Raw genomic sequence first — 24,467 nt, 5'->3', positions numbered from 1 at the left:
AATAAACATTACAGTTAAGAGAAAAAAAAAGAAATCACAGGTCTTGCCTTTCCATCTACCTTTGGATGTTAAAACTAGTTTACAGTCTACATTTCCTTTAGATTGGCGTGATGATTATGTATCGTATTTGGGTCTGAAAATCTCTATAGCTGTAACTATGCTCCATTCCTGCAGACCTTTAAAATGGAACTAGACCGTATGGGTAAATTTGAGGTTTCATGGTTAGGCAGGATATCCTCATTTAAAATGTTACTGTTACCCAGGCTGCTGTACTTATATAGAACCCTCCCCATAAACGTCCCTCAATTCTTTTTTACTTTACTGGATCGTTTACTCTCCTCCTATGTCAGGAAAAATAAGAAGCCCAGAGTTGCCTATCGACTAATGACCCGTCATAGGGATAATGGAGGTTTAGGCCTTCCTGACCATCGGAAGTCACAATTACGTTCTTACTGGTCCTCATAGTTACATATTAACATATTAAGAGTCATTGGTGTAGACCTCTAGATACTTGTGCATTGCTGTTCTTGCACCCGTGGCATATTGATAGTCCCCCTGACCTTTCTCCTCTAATGACAGCCGGATTGAGATGCAGGAGTATACTCCAAAACTCATTGGCTATGCCACAAACCTCCCGGCCTAAAGAAACGCCCCTTTCCATACTATGCCTTGTAATTCCCGGTTTAGACATGTCCAGTTGGATATCTCAGGGCATCACTACTATATCATTGTTATATCATAGGAATGTTCTTAGATCCTTTGAGGTTCTTCGCCATGCTTATAATCTACTGAGTAGGGACTTTTTCAAATCAGACACTACCTTCAAGCAAGGTCTTCAACAGAGTGGTCCTACTGTTCTGACGTTTACCAAACCCTACCTCTAAGACAGAGAGGACTCAAAGTATTTTATAATCTTTTGGACTCCTTACACCCTACCACTGATTACACACCATTTAAAAAGTGGAATAAGTAACTGGGCCTAGAGATTTCCGACACTGAATGGAAACGGTCATTTAGATGCCTTAGAAAGGTTCTTTCATCTGTCTCACACTTAGAAACAGAGGTAGAACAGATGGTACATTCCTTGTCAGGTATACTATTTCCTCTTACTCCTGCATTGGCCCTTCTTAAATCTATAATTTTATATAGATTTATAGATTGATAGTATGTAAAATCCTGCTAAACTTATCATTACCAGACTTTGGAAATCTTCCAGTATTCCATCCATTGGAGAGCTTGTTTCACTGGTTCATCAGTCTTAGCTCAGCGAACGTGTTATTGCTTACATTACTGGCAGCTTGGGTGACTGTATAAAACTGAGGAATTCCTGGTCTGAATCTAGGTTTCCACCCATATCCACATGATATTTCCCTGTCATCACTCACGGACATATTTGATGTGTTCATTCATAGCAAGTACCATTTTACTACCCTTCCCTTTGTCCCCTCCTATGCCCCCCCTTTCTCTTAGTAGTTCAGTCTATTTGTACTTGATTTCTATGTTGCCTACAGAGTTGTGATGTCATTAACCCTAGCATATACTCTTACAAGAATAAACATCCAGTTAAGACAAGCTATGTAAACACTATAATACCCTATCGTGTTCATTGATATGTTAAGCTGTGTTCTTTTAGGTTCTACGTTTATGCTGATACCGTATGTGCTACTGTTCTGTTTAATGATGCTCTATACTCTGCAACTGTTGTTGTTTTTTTGTTCTTGAAAAAAATTGAGTATCACCGAGCTAGATGAATAACAGATAATGTGCATTCACTGCACTAGATTGACTATGAGGTATTGAAAGACAAAATCACCAAATGAGAAAATACCTCAATAATATCACAATAAGGGGCTAAAACTTAACCTTTATAATGTAAGATAAAATAAAAAAATCCAAAAATCACCTACAAAAGTGTACGCACACCACCATATCCAAATAAAAGAAAACGACATGCGCCACTAGGTAACGGGACAAGAACATATACGATAGTGATAGTGGTTGTTTAACCTGTTTATGCAAAATCAGGTACATGTACCTGATGATTAGCGGTGACTTCGCGCAACATCAGGTACATGTACCTGATGGACATAAACTGTCACAGCGCTGCCGCGCGCTGTGACAGTTTTATGAAACTTGCTGTGCTACACAGCAGGACCTCCCTGAAGCCGTCCAGGGACCAATCGCAGCGGTCCCCGGCCGGCGATCGCTGCTATTGGTCCGTCAGTTCAGACGAACCGAAAGCAGGGATCTGGCGGCGGTCTCCTCCTTCCCCCTCTCCTCCGTCGCTTCATTCAGTGAAGCGATCGGTGGTGAGAGGGGCCCCGTTGGGGGAGGCCGCCCGCAGCACTCAGGATCAGAGCGCAGCTCCGATCCTGAGTTAACCCTGTAGACGCTGCGGTCACTGTGACCGCGGCGTCTATTAGGATTACAGAGGGAGGGAGCTCCAACTGTCACCATCGGCGCTCTGCAAAGTGAAAGCAGAGCGCTGATGGTTGCCATGGCAGCCGGAGGACTGACAGTAGCCTCCGTTGCCATGGCAACATGAGTGATCAGTCTCTACCTAAGGTAGGGACTGATCTTTCCTATGCCTGTCAGTACTGACAGACATAGGCAAAATTCAATGGAGTACAGATGTGTACTCCATTGAATTCTGTGTATAACAGTAAAACAAAAAAAAGTTAAATGTGAAATAAAGTGAAAAAGAAATTAAAAAAGTGAAAAAAAAATGTGAAAAAAAATTAAAATAAAAAATGTGAAAAAAAAATGAAAAAAATTGGAAAAAAATAATAAAATAAATTATATATATATATAATACACCCCAACACAAACCCAAAAATAGTCCCACCCAAAAACATCAACATGTCCCGCAAAAAAAGAGTCCATACACAATTGCGTCAGTGAAAAAATAAAAAAGTTATGGCTCACAGAATACGGTGAATTAAAAACGTGATTTTTTTGACAAAAATCGTTTTTATGCTATAAATGAACTAAAATATAAAAAAAAGCATAGAAATTTGGTATCGCCGTAACCGTATCAACCTGCAGAGTAAAGTTAACACGTCATTTATACCGCATGACGAACGACCTAAATTATTTTAATAAAAAACAACTGCAGAATAGATTTTTTAATGTATATCACCTCATAAAAAATAAAATAAAAAATGCTCAAAGTGTCACATGTACCCCAGAATGGTACCAATAAAAGCGTCAACTTGTCTCCCAAAAATATTTTTTCACCCCAAGGCCTCTGCAACTTTATATGATGCCAACAAAATATCCTAAACTAAAAGGGTGCCCCAAAATCCACATAGCACTCCTTCATGTCTGAGGCCTGCATGAGAGACACGTAGCGCACAAAGGCCACATATGGGATATTTCTAAAAACGTCAGAATTCAGGGAATAAATCTTGAGTTTTATTTCTTTGTCAACACCTATTGTGCTACAGAAAAAAATGGATAAAAATGAAAAATCTGCAAAAAAAAAGAAATTTTTAAATTCAGCCTACACTTTGCTTTCATTTCTGTGAAGCACCGAAAGGGTTAATAAACTTCTTTAATGTCATTCTGACTACTTTAAGGGGTGCAGGTTATAAAATGGGGTGATTTATGGGGGTATCTAACATTCAGGCCCCTCAATTCCACTTCAGAACTGAACTGGTCCGTGAAAAATCAGATTTTGAAATTTTCTTGAAAATCTGGAAAATTGCTGCTAAACTTATAAACCTTCTAACATTCTAAAAAAGTAAAATAATGTTTATCAAATGATGGGAACATAAAGTTGACATATTGTAGATGTGAATTAATCATTAATTTGGTGCGATATGACTATTTATGGTACAAGCATAAAATGTAAAGTCTAGAAAAATGCACATTTTTCATATTTTTCGCCAAATTTTTCATTTTTTTTTTACAAAAAACGCTGAATATATCAATCAAAATTTACCACTAATGTAAACAAAAAAAAACAATTTACCACTAATGTCACGAAAAAACAATCTCGGAATTGGATTGATAAGTAAAAGCATTCCAAAGTTATTACCACATAAAGAGACACATGTCAGATTTGAAAAAAAGGCCTTGGTCATTAAGGCCAAAACAGGCTGTTGAGTAAAGGGGTGGGAGGGGAGGTGCTGATAGAAATGTATAAATAAAGTATAGGGACCCCTCAGATGAAGTTGCTTCAAGGATCATCCAATGAAAAAACAGATGTGAATGGGTGAAGTGCACTCTATTACTAGGCCTCCCTCACCCGCTGTCCCTGCCTTTTGAGGTACCAACCTCCTTAACAGGGTGGCCTCAACCACGGTGACGTTCCCTTTCCCGATGTAAATTGAGGGAAAAAACAAAAAATTAGAACAGGATGGAAAACAAAAAGACCCTATGGGTCACTTAGTCCAGTCACACTAGTGGTGCAATGTCACAATCAAGGTATATACAATAATATGATAACTAACTGGTCACATGTACCAAAAAATGAGAACAGGATGGAAAACAAAAAGACCCTAAGGGTCACTTAGTCCCATCATACTGGTGGCGCAATGTCACAACCAAGATATATACAATATTATGATAACTTACTGGTCACATGTTCCAACGCATTTCCCCCGCCTAATCAAGCGCGGGTTCATCAGAGAACCAGAGAGCCATAGTTTCAAATTCATATAGACATGACCATAAAAAGGACAATAGATAAATAAGTCAATGTTCAAACAATGGGCTATATTACCCTACTGGTATTGTGCTTAGATGCCAGCAAAAACAAAATGATAAAGCACTACTAATACTTATACCCACTGAATAAGATAATGCCTAAATCAGTCATTCAATCAGTCAATCCCCCGCAGGCATCAGCCTCTTTTTTAGAGCAGGGTCCACCAAACCCCTAAATGCAGGGATGATGCCCTTTAGTGGCACATCTGTGGCCAAAACCAACAAGAGTGATAATCAGATCATTAACCTTTCTAGTAGAACTTTGAATTACTCAGAAATCTCACTCCTCAAAAATAGGGCTATCATTTATACCAACAAATCGCCCAGATATTTTTGCTCGGGTACATGATCTAAACCTTTTTACTTACAGTGGAAACATTTTTAAACTACACACTATGAGAGAGAGAGAGCAACATTTTGGACATTTCAGCCGATGAGTTAGAAGATATACGACTATTGGCATCCATGCTAGATGAAAATGAACGAGCACCAGGATTGGGCCCTTTCTCTAGTTGTGAACCAAAAAGTACCAGAATGCCACCAGTCAGTGAGGATGATAGTATCAGTGGTCATCAGAGAGATTGAAAATTAGTTAAATCATGGTAGACCACCGGTCTCAAATTTGAGTAAAGGGGAACTAGAGGCTCTACAAAATCTTGAGAAGGATAAAAACATCATTATAAAATCATTTGACAAGGGTGGCAATCTGGTCATAATGGACTCTACAAAATATGCATCTATGTGCCTGCAGGTACTACAAGACACTGCTGGTTATAGAATTCTTGAGAAAGACCCTACACCTGTTTTCCATCTTCAGCTTAAAAATATATTTCTGGCAGCTAAATCTGAAGGCCTGATTGATGAGAATGAATTTTAGTTTTTGTATCCAACACACCCTATGGTGGCGACCTTCTACAGGCTACCAAAAGTGCACAAGGGACTATTGCCCTTGAAGTGTCACCCCATAGTGTCTGGAGTGAACAATCTCACACAAAATATTGGGGTTTATTTGGACCAGATTTTACGACCTTTTGTCCTTCTTGTTCCTTCTGTCGTACACTACTGATTTGTTCCTCAAACTAGAAGATATCACCCTTGAGGACAACTCATGGTTGTGTTCTATAGATGTAGAGGCACTCTACAGCTCAATCCTGCATGATGTACAATTGAAAGCGGTAGAATTCTTTCTCAGTAGTCGGAGTCTGCATCATCATGCCCATAACAAGTTTGTATTGAACTTACTGGAATTTGTCCTCACCAAAAACTATTTCATCTTTGACACACAGGTTTACCACCAGCTCAGGGACACTGCCATGGGCAGTCCCGTAGCATCATCTTACGCTGATGGGAAGATACTGTTGAGTTTGGTGAGGACCTTAAGAACTTTCAGGATTGGATCACCTTTTGGGGAAGATACATCGATGATGTGGCCATTATCTCGTCAGGAGACCAAACCTAAGTTTGAGAATTTTGTTAACATAAACAATCTGGGTCTCAAATTTACTCACAAGATTAATTGTGATGAACTCTGTTTTTTGGATGTGAGATTGAGAAGGGATGGAGCGGGTAGAATAGATACCAGCATGTTCAGAAAACCTACAGCTGGTAATAGCCTACTAAAATGGGAGAGCCACCATCCCCTCCCTCTCAAACGGGGTAATCTGAAGGCTCAATATTTGAGAATGAGAAGAAATTGCTCTAATCTTGATGATTTCAATATACAGGCTCATGATCTCCGTCAGAGATTTATGGAGCGGGGTTACTCAGACGCAGTGCTGAAATCACCCTATCATGAATCTATGTGTCGTGACCGTAACTCTCTACTTATCCCAAAGGAGAAGAACATTACTGATAACACTGCTAGGATTATAGGCACATTTGATACTGCATCAGTTGAAATCAGGCAGATTGTTACTAGATTTTGGCCCATACTTACTGCTGATCCGGTAGTGGCTGAATTAGTTGGTGAGCGGCCGGCAATTACCTATAGACGGGGGGAGGAATCGTCTCATGCACAGCCACTATACACCACCACCTCCTGGCAGAACCTGGCTACAACAAAAAATGGTAGGGACGTATAAGTGTGGCACGTGTAAAGCATGCAGATTTATAAAAGTGACCAAGTACCTGGAGAGCACTAAGGAAAAGAAAAAGTTTTTTAATCGTTCATTTGCCAATTGCAAGACAACTATGCCTGTCTTTGCCCATGTCCACTTATTTATGTGGGCAAAACAAAAAGGGAGTTTTGCCGTAAAATATTGGAGCATGTGGGCGATATCAATCACCATAGAGATAATCCCCTTGCCAACCATATGCATTCCTTTCATTCCACTGATTCCAATTTCAAGTATTGGAGGTAATTAGGCTAAGTCAAAGGGTAGGTGCCGTAGATAGACACCTGCTTCAAAAAGAAGCACAGTGGATCTATCGTCTCAACTTTCCCCGAAGGGGTTAAATTACTGTCTAACCTTTACTTCATTCATATAACCCTTGGTACATTTATGTTTATGATAATGATTGTTGTTCTCTCCTGTATTCTTTATATATCATTGCCATATTAGGTTTACAATATTGTGTTCTATACCCACTGTTGATACACTGATATCGGAGGTCGGGGCCTTGATTTATGCATTATCATATTCAGTGGGTACAAGTATTAGCAATGCTTTATCATTTTGCTTCTGCTGGCATCTAAGCACAATACCAGTCAGGTAATATAACCCATAGTTTGAACATTGACTTATGTATCTATTATCCTTTTTATGGTCATGTCTTTATTAATTTTAAACTATGGCTCTCTGGTTCCCCGATGAACCCATGCTTGATTAGGCCGGGGAAACGCGTTGGAACATGTGACCAGTTAGTTATCATATTATTGTATATACTTTGGTTGTGACATTGCACCACCAGTGTGCCGGGACTAAGTTACCCATAGTGTCTTTTTGTTTTCCATCCTGTTTTCATTTTATGGAACTTGTGACCAGTTAGTTATCATATTATTGTATATACCTTGGTTGTGACATTGCACCACCAGTGAGCCGGAACTAAGTGACCCATAGTGTCTTTTTGTTTTCCATCCTGTTCTCATTTTATGGAACATGTGACCAGTTAGTTATCATATTATTGTATATACCTTGGTTGTGACATTGCACCGCCAGTGTGCCGGGACTAAGTGACCAATAGTGTCTTTTTGTTTTCCATTCTGTTCTCATTTTATGGAACATGTGACCAGTTAGTTATCATATTATTGTATATACCTTGGTTGTGACATTGCGCCACCAGTGTGACGGGACAAAGTGACCCTTAGGGTCATTTTGTTTTCCATCCTGTTCTCATTTTTTGTTTTTTCCCTCACTTTACATCAGGAAAGGGATCGTCACCATGGTTGAGGCCACCCTGTTAAGGAGATGGGTACCTCAAAAGGCAGGGACAACGTTTTTTTTTCATTGGATGATCCTTGAAGCAACTTCATCTGAGGGGTCCCTATACTTTATTAATACATCTCTATCAGCACCTCCCCTCCCACGTTAAACAACCACTATCAATATCATATATGTTCTTGTCCCGTTAACTAGTGGAGCATGTCGTTTTCTTTTATTTGGATATGGTGGTGTGCGTATACTTTTGTAGGTGATTTTTAGATTTTTTAATTTTACCTTACATAATAAAGGTTAAGTTTTAGCCCCTTATTGTGATATTATTGAGGTCTTTTCTCATTTGTTTTTGTTTTTTAAATAAAAACATTGAATCAGAGAATTAGAACTCCCGCCTTCCCATCTTTAGCTGATGAGCCATAAACATGCCCCACCCACTGCTGCTGCATCCTGAAAAAATTTACCTCAGTCAAATAAGTTTCCTGGAGTAACTCAATATCAGGATTGAAACATTTAAGGTAATGCAAAAAGAGCCTCCTTTTATGTGGGGAGCGAAGGCCCTTAATGTTCCATGATATAACCGTAGCCATGGAACCATTCAGTGGGAGACACCCCCTAATGGAGGAAAAGGCTTTCTGAAAATATAATTGGAGGAAAGGATACAGCAGCACTGAGGGAGACACGTAACCTACCGCGGGCTCCCCCGAAAACATATGAAACACCACCGTCTAGGACAGCATGCGGAAGATATGTAAGACATGGCAAAAAAAAAAAGAATGAAGAAATATAGAAAAACAAAAAACTGAGAAAGTATAGTAAAACATACAAAATACCTATAGGGTGACTGAAGAACCCAGACTCCCCTCTCTTGGGTGCAAGACTTCCATTCTTCCAGTCTACCCACAGAAAGTGATACTAGACCCCAAGATACATCCCACAAGACAATAGGAAACGGACAAGTCCCAGATAACAGGAAAAATCTCAAAAATGTACTAAAGACTATGCAAAAGAAAGTCACTAACAAAAACATAAAATCTGAGAAAAGCCTCCAGGCCCAATCATGTCCAGGAGAGAGTCCAGATTTCCATCTGAGAGGCAGCACAGTAGGAGAGGGAGTCCACAGCCAGGAGAAGATTGTTGGTCACCATTGTAGATGCGTCTCGGGGGAATGGTGACATCTGCGTTGGTCTCTTGGAGCAGGAGAACACGTGTCGCCTCTGGTAGCTGACCTAGAACGCTGAGTTTCTCTAGGCCAGCGGGACCTGCGACTGTGAGGTGATCTTGTCCGGGAAGAGCACTGTGAGGAGGAGGACAGGACCTGTTCAAGGGAAGAAGCTGCAGCCTCCGGTGTTTTGTAGACAGATATTGTGCCCCCAGCATGGAACACCCGTAGGTTTGCTGGGTACTGAATTCAGAATCGACAGTTAGCTTTAAAGAGCGATGTGCAGATGGTGCTAATGGCCCGCCTACGTTTTGTCACTTCCACAGAGAAGTCCTCAAAAATAAGAGGCGCATGCCATGAATGATGAATGGTTGTGATAACTGCCTATAAGCCTGAAAGATTTCCACTTTATCATTAAAGTCCAGAAAGTGAAGGATAACTTGGCGTGGGCGATTTGCCAATGCTTCTGGTACATCACGTGAGGAGGCTGGTGCAAGGCCAATTCTGTGGGCCTGTGAGCCCTTTCTACACGGCACAGATGGGAGAGCCCTGAGGCTTTAGGGAGGTCCCTCTTACAGAACTGCTGCAGGTCTGGGGGTGCCACAGACTCATTAACCCCCACAATGCGTAAATTATTTTGGATCTGTTTTCTAGATCTTCGAGTTTTTCACTCACCCTGGCGAGTTTATATTCAGTAATGCGTAGGCACCTGGCTGTGACAGTTTCCTTATCCTCCAGGTGTGACACCCTCTGCTCCACCTCATTCAATCGACCAGAGTGCTACTTTACTTCAAGCTGTAAATTCTGCAGTGTAGCTTTCAAAACTTCCTCAACAATCTGCTGCATGTGAGGAGCGCCATTTCAGCTGCCAGCATTTGATAATCAATATGAACTGTGGTACCCTTGTGAGGCCTGGAGTGTGGGGCCCTGCAACTGTGTGATCGGAGGATTATCTGCACCCGCAAGACAGCTGGACCTTTGGGAGGGTTCTTGGGGTTCCATGTCAGTCATCCCTGCCAAAGACAATATTGGTGGCAGTGATATTGTCCCTGACGCAGCCAGCTGCTGCACTGAGCCGGTGGTGATGGCGGCCATGTTTGCTGTGCGCCATGGAGCTGAGGACGGGAGTGCGGAGGTCTGCGGGGCTGACTGCCCACCGCATTGCAAGTAGCGCCCCATGCCCAGCACACAGGAGAAGCACGGGGAGCAGCGGGACCTGAATCAAACACCCAGGGGCCGTTAACTAGCAGGTACGTGCCGGGGGGAGTGGGAGCTCTCCCTCTATGCGACCTACATCGGCCGTGCCAGAACTGGAAGTCGATAATTATTTTTTTTATGTTATAGAATAAAGAGGTTATGCAAACATATTCAAAATTTATAGCAGTGCTCAAAACATTGCATTAAAGTCCAGCATTTTTATGTATACTCTACATAGTTATCATGATGCTCAAACAATGCTTTACCAAACAGGACCACTTCAATTGTAATATTGGGATGTACTGTACATTGCCAGCTGAAACTTCAAAATAATTTAACCCATTGCATCCTGAAGAACATGCTTTTTATTTGGTTTTAGTACAGCATCACATGACAAACATACATAAAAACTATAGACACATAAACTCTGTCAGCTTTATATACAGCAATCCTCAACTGAAACCTAGAATTGTAAATAGTCTGATCTTTGTTACAGCATACTTAGATTATTGGACACATTCCAGCGGAAAATCTTGTGTCAGTGCTTTGGTATGTATTTTAAAACACCATAGCTTAAAATGTATTTTGTTGCTACAATAATAAATCAACTTTATACTCAAAAGACAAGTCAGGAAAAAAGTTACATTAGAATGTTATCAATGCTCAAAATTGATGTAGCTCATATAACATCCAACATTCAATATTGTTTAACATGTATGAATATCAGATAAGTACAATAGAATAATAAAAAATGCCTATGTATCCATAGTCTCATAATATGTAGTACTCTATAGAGTACAAGTTGAGAAAACAACATCTAGAACAATAGTCATTCAGGTTGAAGTACAGCATAAAATCTGCCGCATAAAATCTGCAGGGGATTTTTTGCATGCAGTGGCGTACCTACAATATGGTAAACCTTGTTCGAGGGCACCCCCCTGGAAGAAGGGTGTGTGTTAGGGTTCATAGGCCACCAAAGCATTGGTACATCACTGCCTACATGTTGCGCATGGCGCGGGCAGAGAAACTCCAGTACAAGTACTCGCTAATGGAGAACCAGGACACATGCCCGGTTCCCCAGGGGAGCGAACATATCTGCCTACCAATGTATTTAGCTACTGGGGATGGGGGCTACTGGCTTGGGGACATATCTGCCCATGGGGGGGGGGGGCTACAAAATAACGGAGCTAACTACTGGGGGGGGGGGGGGGGAATACCTACCTAATGGGGGAACTGCCTGCCTGCTGTGGGGGAATATACCTACTTAATGGGGTCCTACTAACCTACCCACTTTCACAGTGCAGACACCAAGCATTATTACAATTTGGGGGCCTATATATGTGGAGATCGTGTAGGGGTGGGGAGAACACTGGACAAATGTGGAGCCTAAGATGTTTGTCCTGCAGATGCTGAAGAGATGAGTTGTGGCTGAAAGAAGTTGTTGTGGTGATCTGAGCAGGATGGAGAAGAAAAGAAAAAGAGGAAAAGAAAAGAGGATGGCATCCAGAAGATGTCAGTTGTGAGTCACTTAATTAAACTGTATGTATATTACAGTGTCATGTCACTTTTTTGAGGGGCTATAGGGGTTGTGGGTGTAGATATGTTGCTGGGAGGGCGCAGATAAAGCACTTCATTATGGCAATAAGTGGCACTAGGTACACCTGTGAACACGTGAACGTACCCTTAGGGTATGTTCAGACGTATTATATATGCTGCAGATCCCAATTCCAATGCAGTCCTCTACTGTGCACCTGTGTCAATCACATTACCAGTATAGAATGAGAAATTAAATGATAGCAAGCATAGATATTAAAACCTTTAGGAATTATTATAGAAATGTAATTATAAAATTGTATACCTTTTTCTATACAATGAATAACTTGCTAAAACCATCACACCCCTTTAAGGCAAATAAACTAATGTGAATTACAAATACTAAAATAAGCAATAAGCATCAAAATATATTGAAAAGTAATGCCTCTGGAAGTTTTATTATCTTTGCAGGGGTACCGCCCATAAAGGCAGACCATGCAATTGCTTTCAAGCAATCCTGACTGGCTGCTGCATCAATCTTGACCCCCCTCCTGAACAGGTTAGCCCAGCCAGAAGAACTAACCCTGCCTTCCCCTGCTCATAGAGTCAGACTGTGTGTACTGCTGACACCGGATGCTGCTGGACTATGATCAGAGATGTTCTGCTGCTGGCACTGTTGCAATGTCCAGCTGAATCTGTTGTACACATAGGGGGAAATTTATCAAAACCAGTATAGAGAAAGAGTGGTGCAGTTGCCCATAGCAACCAATCAGATCGCTTCTTTCATTTTTCACAGGCCTCTTTAAAAATGAAAGAAGCAATCTCATTGGTTGCTATGGGCAACTCAGCAACTTTTCCTCTAGACAGGTTTTAATAAATCTTCCCTATAGTGTGCACCATCCCTGATCCCGGTGCCATGGCTTTGGCTCTGCCCTACCTGCCCAATGGAACGTGAGGATAGCATACATCTCAGTCACACTCTAGTCAACCATTATTTTGTGAATTAAAAATACAGCGGTAATGGCCTCTCCGTGCCTAGCAGTGCACCATTTTGGTAAATACTGAGACAGATTCAGATTTTTGCTATATTTACCCCTGCATCTTTGAAACATATAATTATATAGAGTAAAGAAGAGAATAAATAGCATCCTAATGCAAATGAATTACTATGTAGATGTCCATAAAATACCCCATTTGCCTCTATCCACAGCATTACCTGTAGCTGGTGCCACTTTGATATTCATTCATCATTACATGTGCTATTTAAATGGAAATGTATATTTTAAGCTGGCACATTCTACTGTAATGATTCTGGATTGATACCAAAGCAGAAGGAAGGGAAGGAAGCTCTAGTCCTCATATGCTGACCCCATATCCCCACTCGTATCCCATCCTCATATACTGACCTCATATCCCCACTCGTATCCCATCCTCATATACTGACCCCATATCCCCACTCGTATCCCATCCTCATATGCTGACCCCATATCCCCACTCGTATCCCATCCTCATATACTGACCTCATATCCAGTCCTCATATCCCATCCTCATTTCCTGTTCTTATATCCCTTCCTCAGGAGTTGTGATAAAGAGATTGTAGGCCGAACATAGAAGGACTGATGCACTAACCCGGAGATGCAGAGCTTGTGGAGTAAAGTACTGGAAGTTCCATAGACTTGCACAGAAATTTAGACAAAAAACTTTACCCTCTCGTAAGGGGGTAGGTTAGGGTTAATTTAACTATCTTAATTTTTTATTTCCAAATTACCAAGAGTAGAAAGAAAACGAGGGCAGCCATTCACCGCAACCTTCTTGTAGCTTTATTCCAAATATCGATACACATATAAAATCACTCCATAGGTAAAGTGCTCTTGTGCGGACCCCGCCACGCAGCTGTCTCCGCCGAGCGGTGAGTGCACCTACGTTTTTCTTTATTCATTATCGTTGATACTTCATGCTTGTGTGTGTGCACCCCACAGGAGACACACAGTTAGGTACAGGGACCAAGCCGCATTCCAGTCCAGGTGAAGTTTGCCTTTAGTGTGCTCTCCCTTTTCTCGCCTTATTTTTATTTAGATTTGTAAATTACTTCTATTTAAAAATCTTAATCCTTCCAGTACTTCTTAGCTGCTGTATGCTCCACAGGAAGTTCTTTTCTTTTTTCATTTCTTTTCTGTCTGACCACAGTGCTCTCTGCTGACACCTCTGTCCATGTCAGGAACTGTCCAGAGCAGGAGCAAATCCCCCATAGCAAACCTCTCCTGCTCTGGACCGTTCCTGACATTATTAAAGTCCATTGGAGGACTAAAATATAATAAAAATTGTTTTTAACAATAGTAAAAAAAAAAAAAAAAAAATACCCAATATAAAATTCAAATGTTCCCTTTCCCATTAGGGGTAAATCCAATTGCAATGATGCATAAATTTACATTTACAGTGGCTTTACTACTTAAAAAATGTATCATTTAACAACTGATAGTTTTACTGTGTGGAATTATGATGCCGCATTTTAATATTAACCCATTATCAGCTTTCTCTGTCTCTCTCTCAGGAGAAGCCCTGTCCAAACATTATTTCTGTGTTGCTTTCTGTACACCATTTGGTTCTATGGAGCTTATCTCCCACAATATATAAGTGCAGGATTCAGCAGAAAGGTAGTCTCTGGGGCCATTCCATATTGTGCATCCAAAAGTATTTTGGTCATATTCAAATAAATTGAACTATGCTTAATAACTATAATAACTTAATAACTATAATAACTTAATAACTATATATTTTCTTTCTAAAAAAAAACAGGCACAGCTATAACCTACAAGTGTGCAAACATACTTCACAGTCACCACACAAGTGAGCCTATGTGCTTTTAGATGCCAGGACTAAATTTAGTACCAGTCTGGCCCTGGTAAATTGACCTAAATAAAGAACAAAGTATAAAAAAAAAAATGCTGTGATTTATTTTTTTGTGCCATCTTTAAACACAAAGGCCCAGATTTATCAAACTGTTTGAGGGTAAAAATGTAGTGATTTTTCAACAGCAACCAATCACAGCTCAGCTTTCACTTTACCAGAGCTTGTTAGCTAAGTTATGATTGGTTGCTGTGAGAAAATCCCTCCACTTTTTCTCTCACACAGTTTGATAAATCTGGGCCAAAGTGAAAGAAATGAAAAGGGCCAGTATTGTTGAACACATTTTTATGTCTATTTTTTTCTTTTACCTTTTGGTCCTATTATTGTGTGTTAAAGAGGTACTCCGCTGGAAAACTATTTCTTTAAAATCAACTGGTGCCAGAAAGTTAAACAGATTTGTAAATTACTTCTATTTAAGAATCTTAATCCTTCCAGTACTTATCAGCTGCTGTATGCTCCACAGGAAGTTCTTTTCTTTCTAAAAAAAAAAATTCTGTGTGACCACATACACATATGTGGTGTCACTGCATGAGTAAATGTCTGAACTATTAAAATATAATGTTAATTAAACCGAATGATCAATGATGTACACGTAAAAAAACATACCAAAGTCCAGAATTGCGTATTTTTGGTCATTTCATATATCATAAAAAATGTATAAAAAGTGATTAAAAAGTCCTATCACAACCAAAATGTCAGGAACTTTCCAGAGCAGGAGCAAATCCCCATAGCAAACCTCTCCAGCCCCAGACAGTTCCTGACATAGACATTGGGGGAGATTTATCAAAACCTGTCCAGAGGAAACGTTGCTGAGTTGCCCATAGCAACCAATCAGATCGCTTCTTTCATTTTTAACAAGGCCTCTGAAAAATGAAAGAAGCGATCTGATTGGTTGCTATGGGCAACTGGGCAACTTTTCCTCTGGACAGGTTTTGATAAATCTCCCCCATTGTCAGCAGAGAGCACTGTGGTCAGACAGAAAAGAACAACTGAACTTCCTCTGTAGCATACAGCAACTGATTAAAATTTTTAAATAAAAGTAATTTACAAATCTGTTTAACTGACACCAGTTGATTTAAAAAAATAAATGAATAAATAAAACTTCCACCAGAGTGCCCCTTTAACTACAGGAACACATCACAAAGACAGGATGGTGGCATAAAATGAAGCATAAAATAAAAGCCACTCAAAAGTGAAAATGCACAACTTTATTCCTTGACAATATAATATCCCCTGGCAAGAGGTTACATACACAGTTGGATATCCTTTTATTTCGGTGAAGTACCGTATTTTTCGCCCTATAGGACGCACCGGCATATAAGACGCACCCAATTTTAAAGGTGCAAAATCTAGAAAAAAAAGATTCTGAACCCAACAGTGATTTTCAACCTGCGGACCTCCAGATGTTGCAAAACTACAACTCCCAACATGCCCGGACAGCCAATGGCTGTCCGGGCATGCTGGGAGTTGTAGTTTTGCAACATCAGGAGGTCCGCAGGTTGAAGACCACTGGTATAGGAGGTAATACTCACGTGTCCCCACCGCTCCGGACACGTCATCGCTCGTCACCGTTGCCTGGATGTCGCTCCATCGCTGTCGCTGCGTCCCCGTGGTGTCCCCGACGCTCCGGACGTCTTCTTCCCCGGGATCCACGCTCTCCGTCACCGTCATCACGTTGCCGTCATCACATCGCTACGCACGCCGCTCCTATTGGATGACGAGATGGCGTGCGCAACGACGTGATGACGTCGAAGGAGTGCGCCTCCATGCAGGGGATCCCGGCACGGAGCAGACACCAAGGAGGCAGGTAAGGTCCCTCCCGATGCAGCCGGGTTAGTGTCACTTTCCCTTCAGACGTGGCAGTCAGCTTTGCGATCGGTGATGTCCTGTATTAGCTGCGGGTCCCGGCCGTTGATGGCCGCAGGGACCGCCGCGATAGGTGTGTATTCGCCGTATAAGACGCACCAACTTTTTCCTCCCAGTTTTGGGGAAGAAAAAGTGCGTCTTATACGGCGAAAAATACTGTACTGTAAAAAATTTGGGAAAGCTAGTGGGTGCTGATAAGTCCTTGGCTTTGCAACTCAATTTTTTTTTTTTTTTACATCAGTGAAAGTTATATAATTTAAAAACTCAATATTTGCAGTACTTTGCATACTCTCATGCCAAATTCTCATTTTATGCAGGTCTGAAGATAACATGGTGGTATCTGCAGCAGATTTCACTGCAAAGGAGTCTAAGGCAGGGATGTCAGCTAAAGACAATTAAGGTGACATGGTTTAAACTATGCCCCCTTCGTATTCCACAGTGAAATATGGGGTTGCAAAATGTAAAACCAGTTTCAACACTAATGATTATGACTGTTCCAGAGAACCACCAGGGATGGCCATTCCAGAAACTATAGAATGTGTTGGCAGTTAACCATTTGGCCTATATAGTCTGTTTTATATTCTGAATACTACAGTATATAGGCGACTGCAGCACACTGAAATAATGAAAAAGCGTGGAGCTTTATTGGTCTTACACCACCGTTTCTGTGGTCCCACACCGCCATTTTCAAGGCTTGAAAATGGTAGTGTGAGACCACAGAAACATTGTACCATGGTATTTCTGGAATAAAGCTACTCCATGCTTTTTCACTATTTCAGTGTGCTGCAGCCCCTATTTTCCTTGGATTAACTGTTTTGGACCTAAAACCAGGGGTCCCATAGACTGCTTGCACATACAGATTTATCTTAAAGGGGTACTCTGGTCCTAATACATCTTATCCCTTATCCAAAGGATAGGGGATAAGATGTATGATTGCGGGGGTCCCTCCGCTGCACCCACGGGGGTCCCACCATTCTGCACCCATGGTCATCACGTCCACTCCCATAGACTTGCATTGAAGTGTCGGGGTGTGATGTCACACGGGGGCGGAGTCGTGACATCACGATACTCTGGCACCGTGGTCGTCACGCTTTACACTCGGAGCCTCCAGCGCTGTGGAGAGCTCACAAAGGTGGGTGAAGAATGACAGATTGCGGGGTCCCCATCAGCGGAGTACCCCTTTAAGGCCTCTGGTTGTGCTACTTCATCTCTATTGTCATATATATATATATATATATATATATATGTATCCTTGTATGGTAGAAAAAATGAATGCACTCACCACACCGGAATAGTAGCTTGTCAAAAACGGCTCTGTTCTTTATTCAAGAAATGTCATGCTTCATTCTTTGCAAGCTGGTGAACAGACAGGATAACGGGTGCTCGTGCAGGGGAGGATTCAGACAACAGACTGTTTCTCGTCACTTGGACACTTCTTCCGGTCACATAAATATAGATACTCATTTGATAAACATGAGGTATTAGTTGATATTTTGGACAAAATATGCAAGCATGCAACCCACATCAAGGATCCTCAGTCTCTTGTGAGTCTCTACACTAACATTATAGAAAAAAATTCACACAAAAAGGCTACTTACTGGTTACTGATACAAGGGCAGGCTAGGCACCTATTCCCATTATGATGCAGATAAGGGGAGGTCATACATGTTTATGTGATTTCCATAACTCCATGACTTTTCCTCCTTGTATTGAAATTTCAATTTGTGGAGGAGTGTATGTAACTATGCTTTTGAAATACATGGAAAAACAATGTAAAATGTGATGTAGAAAACAAGGTCTGATCCTTAACTCCATGGAACATGCTCTTTGGTATAGCCAGAATATGCAAACAGACCTATGGTTGCATGATAGGTTGCAAATATTCAATCCTGCATTACTATACTACAATAATGCAGATTGTATGGACCCAGCATGTACATGATTTCATATTTGCAGCTCATTATGCTGCTATAGGTCTATGTGTGTGCGTATATACATATACATATATATATATATATATATATATATATATATATATATAGTCATGACTGTAAATGTTGGCACCCCTTGGCACCCCTGAAATTTTTCAAGAAGACGAAGTATCGCAGTAGCACATGTTTTGCTATATAAATGTTTATTCCCTTTGTGTGTATTGTAACTAAACTAAAAAGTGGAGGAAAAAGAGCAAATTGGACATACTGTCACACCAAACTCCAAAAATGGGCTGGACAAAATTATTGGCACCCTTTCAAAATTGTGGAAAAATAAGATTGTTTCAAGCATGTGATGCTCCTTTAAACTCACCTGGAGCAAGTACCAGGTGTGGCCAATATAAAAATCACACCTGAAAGCAAATAAAAAGGAGAGAAGTTCACTTAGTCTTTGCATTGTTTGTCTGTGTGTGCCACACTAACCATGGACAACAGAAAGAGGAAAACAGAGCTGTCTGAGGACTTGGGAACCAAAATTCAACAATCTCAAGATTACAAGTCCATCTCTGGAGATCTTGATTTGCCTTTGTCCACAGTGCACAACATTATCAAGAAGTTTGCAACCCATGGCACTGTAGCTAATCTCCCTGGGCGTGGACGGAAGAGAAAAATGTATTATAGGTATCAACGCAGGATAGTCCAGATGATGGATAAGCAGCCCCAAACAAGTTCCAAAGATATTCAAGCTGTCCTTCAGGCTCAGGAAGCATCAGTGTCAGAGCGAACTATCCATCACCATTTAAATGAAATAAAACACTATGGCAGGAGACCCAGGAGGACCCCACTGCTGACATAGAGACATGAAAAAGCAAGACTACATTTTGCCAAAATGAACTTGAGTAAGCCAAAATCCTTCTGGGAAAACGTCTTGTGGACAGATGAGACCAAGATAGAGCTTTTTGGTAAAGCACATCATTCTACTGTTTACCGAAAATGGAATGAGGCCTACAAAGAAACGAACACAGTACCTACAGTGAAAGATGATGGAGGTTCAATGATTATTTGGGGTTGTTTTGCTGCCTCTGGCACTGGGTGCCTTGAATGTGTGCAAGGCATCATGAAATCTGAGGATTACTAGCGGATTTTGGGTCGCACTGTACAGTCCAGTGTCAGAAAGCTTGGTTTGCATCCGAGATCTTGAGTCTTCCAGCAGGACAGTGACCCCAAATATATGTCAAAAAGCACCCAGGAATGTATGGCAACAAAACACTGGAGAGTTCTGAAGTGGCCAGCAATGAGTCCAGATCTAAATCCCACCTGTGGAGAGATTTAAAAATTGCTGTTGGGAAAAGGCACCTTTCCAATAAGAGAAACCTGGAGCAGTTTGCAAAGGAAGAGTGGTCCAGCATTCCGGCTGAGAGGTGTAAGAAGCTTATAGATGGTTATAGGAAGCGACTAATTTTAGTTATGTTTTCCAAAAGGTGTGCAACCAAATATTAAGTTAAGGGTGCCAATAATTTTGTCCAGCCCATTTTTGGAGTTTGGTTTAACATTGTGTCCAATTGATTTTTTTCCTCCCTATTTTGGTTTAATTCCAATACACACAATGAGAATAAACATGTGTATAGCAAAACATGTGTTTTTGCAATCCTTTTCTGTGAGAAAAACTTAATTGATCCACCTGTATAGCCTCCACTACGGGAGGCAATGTAGAAGGTTGCGGTGGTTGCTGGAAGACTGGTGCCAGACGAGGAAAGCGCCGAGGTCGTGCAGACTCCCTTTCTTGATATTGTTCCTCACATCGATCAGAGAAACGGATATCAATCCGGGAGGCCAGCTGTATAAGATCATTTAAGGTAAATGGCGATTCCCGGGCAGCAAGAACATCTTTAATGTGGCTAGAGAGTCCTCTTTTGAAAGTGGCGCAAAGAGCTTCATTATTCCAGGTTAACTCTGAACCCAGGGTATGGAATCGGATGGCATATTCGCCCACAGAGGAGTTACCCTGAGAAAGGCTCAGCAAGGCTGTTTCAGCGGAAGAAGCTCGTGCAGGCTCTTCAAAAAAACACTTCGGAATTCCGTCAGGAAAGCCTGAAGACTGGCTGTGAGTGGGTCACTGTGATCCCATAACGGAGTTGCCCAGGCCAGAGCCCTTCCAGTTAAGAGACTGACAACAAAGGCCACCTTTGCTCATTCCGTAGGGAACTGTTCCGCCATCAGCTCAATGTGCATGGAGTACTGAGTCACAAATCCACGACAGGACTTGGGATCCCCTTCATACTTCTCGGTAAGAGACAAACGGAGCTTGGATCCCGTGGTGGCTGCTGGAGCGGGAGGCATTACCGCAGCAGGAGATGGCTGTGGCTGCTGCGGTTGTTGCTGGGCAGTAAGCAGCTGCTGCATCATGGCGGACAACTGGTTTAACTGCTGTACCTGCTGGGCCAACTGCTGCAACTGAAGAGCCACTATGGTGGCGAGATCCGGAATCTCAGGCAGAGGTACCCAAGCAGGATCCATGGCCGGATCTTGCTGTAACGATGCTGGATGTGGATCCACTGACCTGAGTGGCTGATGACACTGGCCGTATCGGGGAACTGAGTCTAAGGTGCCGCTGGTCTTCACCACAGCCCACCGCAAGGCAGAAGGGATTTGCTGCGACAGGCGACACCAAGGTCGCTACCTCCGATACGACTCGACCACACAGGTAGCTGGGCGAGGAGAAGTACAGTAGGATGAGACAGAGGCGTAGTTGGACTTAGCAGAAGGTCAAGGCAGGCGGCAAAGGTGCATAGTCAAATAACGTAGTGGAAGGGTCAGAACACGGGCAAGGCAAACAGACAGTATGGAACGCTTAATCTCAGGGAAATGGCATTGAAGATCCGGCAGGGAAGAGTGGGAGGTGCAGGGGACTTATATAATAGTGTAAGGTGTATCACATAATTATGGGCACACTGGCCCTTTGAATTTCAGAGCTCCGGCTCCGGTTCCTAGGAGACAGGAACACGCTCCCCGGGGCTGAGAGGCAGAGGAAGAAGCAGCAGAGGAGTGTGGTAATTGATGGCCTGGGATTCGCATGTGGGCACGTCCCGCAATGTGAATCCCAGCCTCGCCGGCAGCAGGGGAGAGGGGGACAGTGCGCCTACGGCCAGGGGAAGTGGCCGGAGCACAAGCTGTAACAATATATATACAGTATATATTTATATATATATATATATATATACAGTATATGTATATATATATATATATATATATATAAAATATATTTTTTGTTTACTTTTGATGCCACTTGGCAGCCGTGAATAACATATGTAGAAGATTCCCGCTAATCTCTTTCCCTTCTTCTGCTTTTCTGCCTTACATATGTAGGGTTTCATCCTGCTTATACCCCTCCCTCCCCTAGTATGTCTAGTTTTATCTTCCCTTATGTCTCTTTCTTTTCTCTTTTATGCTACTAGAATTTCTGGGAGTTTTGACTTTTTCACATCTCTCTTGGTCATTGAAGCATACTGGACAATAATGGAAGGTCAATTAACCATTCACTGGTGTTTTCTTGTTCATAAAATTGGCTGAAATTGTCTGGCTCTTTCTCATGGAGGGGCAGGCTTTGCTTTCCTGTAATTGTCCTGTATGCCTATATTTTTCAGTTGATAACCTCTTTGTATTACAAATAACATCATTATAGCTTCGCAGATACAAAAACCAAAAACATTCGACTAGCATATGTGTTGAACCGTTTTTTGTAGAGTGATATTTATATGACGTGTAATGGATTTATAGGAGTATTACCTTTGCAAAGTAACAAACTAAGCAACAGCAATGCAAGCAGTTGGCATGCATCCACCAGCGTTCTATATTTCCTGGCACTCGCCTCCCTGCTGTTGGCCTCGGGCTTCATTCTCTGGCTTCGACCATTCCTACAGTTCCTGGTCTGCCTTCTAGGGTCTATGTATATGCACTGGGTGCGACTTATAGAGCCAGTGTGCACTTCTCTAATGGGTCCTACACCTATCATTGCCTGACACTAACTATTAAGAGCTGCTCCACCCACCTATGCCTGAGCTATATTGTGGTTTATCCATAGCAGAGGTGTGTGTGTACGTTCCTGATCAGTTTTCCTGTATCTGACCTGTGCTTGTCTGCCAGACCCTTGCGTATCCTGCTGACTTTTCTGTGCAAGAGCCAGGCTGATGACATTAAACCTGTGCCTGTCTCCAACTACTACTATTTATCCTGCTGCTACACAGAACATTTCCAGCTCTGCTACTTCTCTGCCTACTTTGTAGGACAACCCCCTTAAAGGGGTAATCCACCTCTGGACATCTTATCTTCTAACCAAAGGATAGGGGATAAGATGTCTGATCACAGGGGTGCGGCCGCTGAGACCCCCGCAATCTCCGGGCCGTCACCCCGGCATTCTAAACATTCATGTTCAGAACGCTGGGTTCGGTCAGCCATAGTCATGGCGTCACACCACGCCCCCTCCATTCATGTCTATGGGAGGGGGTGTGACAGCTGTGGTCACTCATCATGCCCAGTCAAGTGACTACAGCTGTCACGCCTTCTGAAAGCAGTTTTGGATGGATGCAAGCAGGTAATGGCTCATCATGCCAGAAAACAGAATCCATACTGACTTTTCTGTAATGAGTTAGTCTGGTTGGCATGTCAACAAATTATTATGTGCAGACATGTAGATTTGTCACAGTTTTCAATCAGATTGAAGGAGATTTATCATTCTTTTCAAACGTATGGCTTTTATATGACAATTTTTTTTAACTTACTTTTGCTAACATGCGACCTATTTATTAAACAGTCACACAACCTTGATAAATAAATCGCACGTAAGCAAAACCCAGGTAACCCGCTTACAAAAGCATTTTTTAAAGCAGAAAAGTTTTCCCTTATATTAATAGCCGAAGTTCTTTATCTACCCTTTATTACCAGTAGGGTTGCTAGAGAGTGACTGGGAGGGGGGCGTACAGCATCGGGTGACACCCTGACTGGCCTGCCTGATACTAAATAGCTGCACTCCAACTATCCCGCAACAACCCATCCACACTCCTCAGAAATAAAAAACATATTAAAAAAATACTATGCCGCACCATGAATATCCGTACTCTGGAGGCTTTTTTGTTTCATTTTGATGGACATTTATCAACGGGTTTATTCAGGTTTTCTTTACTATAATTGTCGCAAAATTGTCGCACCTGCGACTACTTGTGTTTTCGTGCGACAATTTGCATGAAGAACAAGAAAAGCAAGAAAATTCAAACTTGCTTACGTAGTAAATTTTTCAAAATGGATTTGCTTTAGTCGGGTATTTATCAACTGCGACAGTCGCAACTGCAACAAGGTTAAAAATTGACTAAATTTACTCCAGCTCAAACATGGAGCAGAAAAAGCTACTACCAAAGTAAAAAAGGAAAAATTGCTTACGTGAAAGAAAATTATCAACTGGCTGAAACCAGTTGATAAATAAGTCACACATAAGCAAAAAAAAAAAAGTAAGGAAAAAATTACTAAAAAAAGAATACATAAGCAAACATTGATAAATGTCCCTCTTTGAGCCCATCATTTTGTGACATTGGTGGGCGGAGTCTTGTGTCACTGAGCTGAGGCCGGAGTTTACGTCAGCAAGGAAGACAGTGCAGCACCAACAGGCAAACAGGCACATAAACAATAGTAAAGCAAAAAAAAAAAGAAAAGAAAAACGGCTCGGTACATTACCCACCCCAAAATGTGCATGAAGCTATATTACTATGGATGTTTCTTTTTTTTAAGGAAAAATTT

The 24,467-nt window shown here is 41.6% G+C and overlaps 1 long non-coding RNA gene across 1 annotated transcript in view; it reads left to right on the top strand.

Moving 5' to 3' along the window:
- The first annotated feature begins 12,861 nt into the window (after positions 1–12,861).
- LOC130360986 (uncharacterized) overlaps positions 12,862–24,467 on the top strand; it is a 52,433-nt gene continuing 40,827 nt past the window's right edge. Inside the window, exons 1-3 of the long non-coding RNA XR_008890869.1 lie at positions 12,862–13,030; positions 13,749–13,885; positions 17,067–17,149. This is a non-coding gene — a long non-coding RNA (uncharacterized LOC130360986). The remainder of the gene's footprint in view (positions 13,031–13,748; positions 13,886–17,066; positions 17,150–24,467) is intronic.

This window comes from Hyla sarda, chromosome 1 (assembly GCF_029499605.1).
Source record: "Hyla sarda isolate aHylSar1 chromosome 1, aHylSar1.hap1, whole genome shotgun sequence".
Lineage (NCBI taxonomy): Eukaryota > Metazoa > Chordata > Amphibia > Anura > Hylidae > Hyla > Hyla sarda.
The sequence above is the reverse complement of the archived record's forward strand: the minus strand, read 5'-3'. Positions and strand labels throughout refer to the sequence as shown.